This window comes from Balaenoptera physalus, assembly GCF_965194825.1.
Source record: "Balaenoptera physalus genome assembly, chromosome: 17".
Classification (NCBI taxonomy): domain Eukaryota; kingdom Metazoa; phylum Chordata; class Mammalia; order Artiodactyla; family Balaenopteridae; genus Balaenoptera; species Balaenoptera physalus.
Genome location: NC_138895.1, coordinates 69600198 through 69608161, shown reverse-complemented (window position 1 = coordinate 69608161; position 7964 = coordinate 69600198).

Here is a 7964-nt window from a genome sequence, read left to right as displayed (position 1 = left end):
GTGGTGGGTTCTCTTGTTGCAGAGTATGGGCTCTAGGTGTTCGGGCTTCAGTAGTTGCGGCACGTGGGCTCAGTAGTCGTGGCTCGCGGGCTCTAGAGCACAGGCTCAGTAGTTGTGGCGCTCGGGCTTAGTTGCTCCACGGCATGGGGGATCTTCCCGGACCAGGGCTCGAACCCGTATCCCCTGCATTGGCAGGCGGATTCTTAACCACTGAGCCACCAGGGAAGTCCTCATTCTTTTTTATGGCTGAATAATATTCCAGTGTGTATGCCCACGTGTGTGTGTATTCATCTGTTTATGGATGGACACTTGGGTTGTTGTCACCTTTTGGCTAGAAAAATGCTACAATGAACATCAGCATACAGCTCAAAATGTGAGTCCCTATTTTTAGTTCTTTTGGGTATGTATCTAGGAGTGGAATTGCTGAATCTTAGGGCAATTCTGTGTTTAACTTTTTGAGAAACCATCAAACTGTTTTCCACAGTTGTGTGTAGCCATTTTACATTCCACCAGCAATATACAAGGGTTCTAATTTCTCAGCATACTCACCAACACCTTTTATTTTCAGTTTTTAAAATTATTGTTATCACCATCCTAGTAGGTGTGAAGTGATATCTCACTGTGGCTTTGATTTTCATTTCTCTAATCTAATGACTAATGATGTTGAGCATCTTTTATGTGGTTACCGACCATTTGTATATCGTCTTTGGAAAAATGTCTATCCGAGTCCTTTGCTAAGTTTTTAATTGGGTTGCCTTTTTGTTGTTGAGTTTTAGGAGTTTTTCATATATTCTGGATGTTACACTCTTATCAGATACACGATTCGTAAATACAGTCAATCCTCATTTACAGATTCTATATATGCAGATTTTACTCGTTAAAACTTAACTGTAACCCCCGAATCAATATTCATGGCACTTTAGTGCTCATTCATGTGCTTGTGCATAGTGGCAAAAATATTTGAGTTGCCCAGTGTGTATATTCCCAGCTGAAGTCAAAAAAGGTGACGTTTTGCCTCTCGTTTCAGCTCTCAGACTGCAAAGAAGCATCCTTTTTGTAATGCTTAGTGCCACTTTAAAAATATTTTTGTGTTTTTTGTTGGTGAGTTCACTGTTTAAAATGACCCCCCAAGTGTAGTACCAAAGTGTTGTCTAGCATTCCTAAATGCAAGAAGGCTGTGGGGTGCCTTGTGGAGAAAATGTGTGTTAGATAAGCTTCATTCAGACATGAGGAATAGTGCTGTTGGCCGTGAATTCAACGTTAATGCATAAACAGTATATATCAATATATATTAAATAAGGTGTCTTTAAGCAAAAACACATAAAGCAAGGTTATGTATTGACTGATTGATGAAACTTATGACCAGAAGATCCCAGGATCTTTTTTTAAAATTAATTAATTAATTAATTAATTTATTTATTTATTTATTTATGGCTGCGTTGGGTCTTCGTTGCTGCGTGTGGACTTTCTCTAGTTGCGGCGAGCGGGGGCTACTCTTGGTAGTGGTGCGCGGGCTTCTTATTGTGGCGGCTTCTCGTTGCGGAGCACGGGCTCTAGGCACACGGGCTTCAGAAGCTGTGGCATGCGGGCTCAGTAGTTGTGGCGCACAGGCTTAAGTTGCTCTGTGGCATGTGGGATCTTCCCCGACCAGGGCTCGAACCCGTATCCCCTGCATTGGCAGGTGGATTCTTAACCACTGCGCTACCAGGGAAGTCCAGATCCCAGGATCTTAACCCTAGGAGCATCTGTTCAGTATTCGTGGTGACTTTATAGAACATAATTACTGTAAGTAATGAGAATTGACTGTACTTTATCCCCTTCTGTGGGTTGTCTTTTTCACTTTATTGATAGTGCACACACAAAAATTGATGCACACACAGTTTTAATTTTGGTGAAGTCCAGTTTATTTTTCTTTCTTGTTGCTCATGCTTTTGATGTCATATCTGAGAATCCATTGCCAAATCCAAGGTCATGAAGATTGACCTCTATATTTTCTTCTAAGATTTTATGGTTGTAGCTCTAATATTTAGGTTAATCCAGTTTGAGTAAATTTTTGTATATGCTGTGAGGTAGGGGTCCAACTTTATTCTTTAGTATGTGGCAATCCAGTTATCCCAGCACCATCTGTTGAGGCACCTATCTTTTCCCCTTTGAATGGACCTGGCACCCTTGTCAAAAACCAGTTGGCCATATATGTAAAGGTTTATTTCTGGGCTCTCAGTTCCACTCCATTGGTCTATATGTCTAGCCTTATGCCAGTACCACACTGTTTTGACTATTGTAGGTTTGTAGTGCATTTTCAAATCAGGAGTACGAGTCCTTCAACTTTCTTGTTTTTCAAGACTGTTTTGTCTATTTGGGGTCCCTAGCAATTCCATATGAATTTGAGGGTTGGTTTTTACATTTATGCAAAAAAAGTTGTTGGAAGTTTGAATTATGAATTATGGAAGGAATTATGTTGAATTTTTAGATTGCTTTGGGTAGTACTAACATCTTGACAATATTAAGTATTCCTATATATGAACACAAGATGTCTTTCCATTTATTTAGGTCTTATTTAATTTCTTTCAGCAATGTTTTGTAGTTTTCAGTGTACAAGTCTTTCTTTCACCTCCTTGGTTACATTTATTTACAGGTATTTTATTCTTTTAGGATGTTATTGTTAATTGGAATTGCTTTCTTAATTTCCTTTTCAGATTGTTCATTGCTTGTGTATAGAAACACAACAAATTTTTGTTTGTTGATCTTGTAACCTGCAACTTCTCTGAACTTGTTTATTAGCCCTAGTAGATTTCTTGTGGATTCTTTAGAATTTTCTATATATACGATCATGTCATCCATAAATAGATGTTGTTTTACTCCTTTCCAATTTGGATGCCTATTATTCTTTTTCTTGTCTAATGGTTCTGGCTAGAACTTCTAGCACTGCGTTGAATAGCAATAGTGAAAGAGGGCATCCTTGTCTTGTTCTTGATCATAAAAGAAAGCTTTCAGTCTCACCATCAAATATGATGTTCTCTGTGGGTTTTTATTAAATGCTGTTTATCATGTTGAGGAAGTTCTACTCCTAGTTTTCTAAGAGGTTTTTTTTTTAAATTTATTTATTTTATTTATTTTTTGGCTGTGTTGGGTCTTCGTTGCTGCACGTGGGCTTTCTCTAGTTGCGGTGAGCAGGGGCTCATTTCGTTGCGGTGCGTGGGCGTCTCATTGTGGTGGCTTCCCTTGTTGCGGAGCTTGGGCTCTAAGTGTGCAGCCTTCAGTAGTTGTGGCAGTTGGGCTGAGTAGTTATGGTTCACGGGCTCTAGAGCGCAGGCTCAGTAGTTGTGGCAGGCAGGCTTAGTTGCTCTGCGGCATGTAGGATCTTCCCAGACCAGGGCTCGAACCCATGTCCCCTGCATTGGCAGGCAGATTCTTTTTTTAAAAAATTTTTTTTATTATTTATTTTACTTATTTATTTTATTTATTTATTTTTTGGCTGCACTGGGTCTTGGTTGCTGTGCACGGGCTTTCTCTAGTTGCGGTGAGCGGGGGCTAGTCTTCATTGTGGTGCGCAGGCTTCTCATTGCGGTGGCTTCTCGTTGCAGAGCACGGGCTCTAGACGCACGGGCTTCAGTAGTTGTGGCTCGCGGGCTCTAGAGCGCAGCCTCAGTAGTTGTGGCGCACAGGCTTAGTTGCTCGGTGGCACGTGGCATCTTCCCGGACCAGGGCTCGAACCCATGTCCCCTGCATTGGCAGGTGGATTCTTAAACACTGCGCCACCAGGGAAGCCCTCTAAGGGGTTTTATCATGAAAGAGTTTTGGCTTTTGTCAAATGCCTTTTCTGCATCGATTGAAATGAGCTTACTTTTTTTCCCCTTCGTTCTGTTAACATGATGTAGTACATTGATTCATTTTCTTTTGCTGAGTCGTTCATATTCCTAGGATAAATCCCACTTGGTTATGATGTGCCATACTTTCGATATGCTGTTGTATTCCATTTGCTAGTATTTTGTTGAGGATTTTCACACTAATATTCATAAGGGATATTGGTCTATACGTAGCTCTTCTTGTGATGTCTTTATGACATATGGTAAAAGTATGTTTAGTTTTGTAAGAGACTGCCAAACTATCCTCCAAAGTGGTTATACCATTTTGCATTCCCACCAGCAATGAATGAGAGTTCCTGTAGCTCTGCATTCTCACCAGCATTTAGTGTTGTCAGCATCCTGGATTTGGGCCATTCTAATAGGTATGTAGCGGTATCTCACTGTTGTTTTAATTTACATTTCCTTGATGACATATGGTGTTGAGCGTCTCTTCATGTGCTTATTTGCCATCTGTATATCTTCCTTGGTGAGATTTCTGTTAAGGTCTTTGGCCTGTTTTTTAAATCAGGTTTTTTTTTTTCTTACTGAGTTTTAGGAGTTCTTTCTATATGTTGGATAACAGTCCTTTTTTAAAAAAAATTCTATTTATTTTTTGGCTGCATTGGGTCTTCCTTGCTGCATGCGGGCTTTCTCTAGTTGCGGTGAGCGGGGGCTACTCTTCAGTGTGGTGCGCAGGCTTCTCATTGTGGTGGCTTCTCTTGTTGCAGAGCACAGGCTCTAGTTTTGTGGGCTCGGTAGTTATGGCTTGCAGGCTCTAGAGCACAGGCTCAGTAGTTGTGGCACACGGGCTTAGTTGCTCCACAGCACAGGGGATCTTCCCGGACCAGGAATCGAACCCGTGTCCCCCCTGCATTGGCAGGTGGATTCTCAACCACTGTGCCACCGGGGAAGTCTCTGGATAACAGTCCTTTATCAGATTTGCCTTTTGCAAGTATTTTCACCCAGGCTATGGCTTGTCTTCTCATCCTTTTGAAACTGTCTTTCACAGAGCAGAAGTTTTTAATGAAGTCCAGTTTATCAATTATTTCTTTCATGGATCATGCCCTTGGTGTTGTATCTAAAAAGCCATTGCCATATGGAAGGTCATCTTGGTTTTCCCCATGTTATTTTCTAGGAGTTTAATAGTTTTGCATTTTACATTTAGATCTGTGATCCATTTTGTGTTACTTTTTGTGAAGGGTGTAAGGTGTGTGTCTAGATTCTTTTTTTTTTTTTTTTTTTGCCTGTGGATGTCCAGTTATTCCAGCACCATTTGTTGAAGACTATCTTGAAATACAAAGTACCTTAGTGGAATTAAGCTCTCTTTCTCCTAGACTTCCTTTGCACTTTATATTTCTCTTAAGGGGTTTCATTACTTTCAATCTTGTATTATATTCAGGCCCTTGTTCATTAACTGTTTTTTACACAGGTACACAGCTGCTTTGACTGAAATAATACATTTATGCTATTGCTTCTGTCTGGCTTGTTCTTCTGACGTCACCACCACAGTTGCTGCCCCCTTGAGGCCTCCCTCATTCCCTTCCTGCTCTAGTCAATACTGACTGCTCCCCCCACATCTACCCAACAGGTCCTGGTTGACTCTGTATGTACATCTATTTCACTAGCTTATAGCACTTTGAAGGCAGAAACCACATTTAAAAAAAATTTTTTTAAGCTAACATTTATTGAACGCTATGTGTCAAGCACTGGATTGAGAGAGTTACAGGATTTATTTCAGTCCCCATGGATGATCCATGAGGTAGATATTGTTATTACCCCCACGGTATAGATAAGGAAAGCAAGCCTCACGAAGGTTCAAATTCACATACCTAGTAAGTGTTGGAGGCATCAAACCTGAACTGTCTCCAGAGCTCTCACCCTTAACCACTGCCTCTAGTGCCTAGCCTTGTCTTCACAAAATGGTTGCTCAGTAAGTGTTCATCAAATTGCACTGAAGATTGCGAGTTTGGGAGCCAGGAGAGAAAAAAGCAATGCCGGCTGGTTGTGCACATAGCCGGTGTTGGCAGGCAGTGTTTGTCTTTGGGGCAACAGCCTGTGATACTGGAATGAAATGATCTCAGCAAGAGACAGTACACTCCACAAGTCCTGAGAAAATTTCATTTGGCTCAAGAGTTGCTGACCTGAATAAAAGGGCATGAAATTGAGTTTTGTAAAGGGAAAGAGGAAAGAAGCCAAAATTCAGCTACAGAGTCAGATCATATGACAACTGAGGGAGTGATGGCAAAATAATGCGACATCATGGGCACCAGACACAGTAAATACAATAAAATACAGCCAAGAAGCTTACTGGTACTGGCCACTTGCCAGATTCTGCTCCCCCAGGTCACTGTCTCCCAAAAAGGAGTGTCATCTGGGACCTACCAGGCTGCACTGAATCGATCTGGTTGTGCCTTACACACACACACACACACACACACACACACACACACAGGCATAATGATTGATTGCTTAGAATGAGTTCCTCTAGGATTACCTTTTTTACTCTAAATTAGTGTTTTCTTTAAATTTAACCTTCAGTTTTGAGTCATTTAGTTGGCTGCTGCATCAAATGATTCTTTGGTTTTATAGGTTGCCTCCCAGTGATGGCAGATGGGATCAGCACAGCCCCAGGTGCTAGTTGCTAATGCCTATAAAATACCACCCACCCCCAAAAAGGAGAATCATTTAACAGTTCTTTGGACTTCATCTTCAAAAGTAGCCAAAGAATTCAAGTGACAGGTTATCCCAGAAAATCTTTTGCAGTTAGTGAAGTTATGGTATAACTAAGAACATTCAGAATACTACACACAGAGTTTAGATGATCTTGGTATAGTGGTAGGACAGCAGTGATTATAAAATGAAAGTAACATGTACATGCTCGGTTGGGGGAGACTAAAGGGAAAGAGGTGTTCAGCCTAGAAAAACATTTCTCAGTGGATTTCCTATGAAGTCAATGTGTCTTGGGTTTAACTTTGAAATAAATTTAAAAATTTAAAAACTGGAAAAAAAAATACAGCCAAGAAGCTAGTAAGATGCAATACTTGAAGTTTGGGATCATTAGATCATTCGTTCATTCAATAAACATGTGTTGTGCACACGATTTGCTCCCTGCCTGGCTACCCGCTCTCCTGTCTCAGGCCACACAGCAAGCTCTCCTGCACGCTCGCCTGGCCTCAGCACCGTGGCTCGCTTCCCACTCCTCGTTCTTGCCTTGCAGTTTTTCAGATACTCTTGCCCCAGATGTCCTCTTGGCCAGCTCCTTCTCTTCACTCCAGGCTCAGCTTTTCAGAGGCACCTTCCCTGGCCACCCTACATGAAACAGTCCCTTATACATCGTCCCTCAAATTTTCTTTGTAGCACTTAACATGGTCTAAAACTACCTTGTTTGTTTACTTCCTTGTTTATTATTTGTCTGCCCACTACAACTGAAGTTCCATGAGAGCAAGGATCTCACCTGTCTTATTTATCACTGTATCCTCCACTCTTAAAACAGTCCTTGCTTATAGCAGGTACTCAATAAATTTTAGTTGAATCAATGAATGTACCTACTATAAAAATTTACAGAATATGGGAAATAAATGAGCAAGCTTAATATGGTAATATAAATTAATAAATACTCGAGAATTAGTGGGCTGGAACTCATGACAGTAATGGAAGGGTATGCTTTGTTCAAAAGAAACAAAAAGAGATGGAAAAGGAGGAAAAGCAATATTTACAAATATCCATGGAAGCTGAGAAAGGGAGGTCAGAGGTAAACTGCTTGGGTAAGAAAAGGATAGGAAGACATGTGATTTCATCATGGAGGATGTTTTACACCTGCTAAGCCCTGTTATTCTCTATCCTAGCACTTTGACACAACCTGTAATTAAATAATTTGCTTGCTTGCATGTTTATCACCTGTCTTCCCCACTTTAATTTAGGCTCTTTGAAAGCAGGGACCATGGGTGGTATCCTCAGCCCCTGGCACAGAGCAGGCCCTCAACAGTATATTGGGTGGCGCACAGAATGCAGAAGTGAATACTATGGACCAAGTGTTTCCCTAGAGGAGGAGGGGACAGTGTACAGGGGAGAGAATTCTGTGCAAACAGCTAATGATTAATCCATTCAACAAACGGAGTG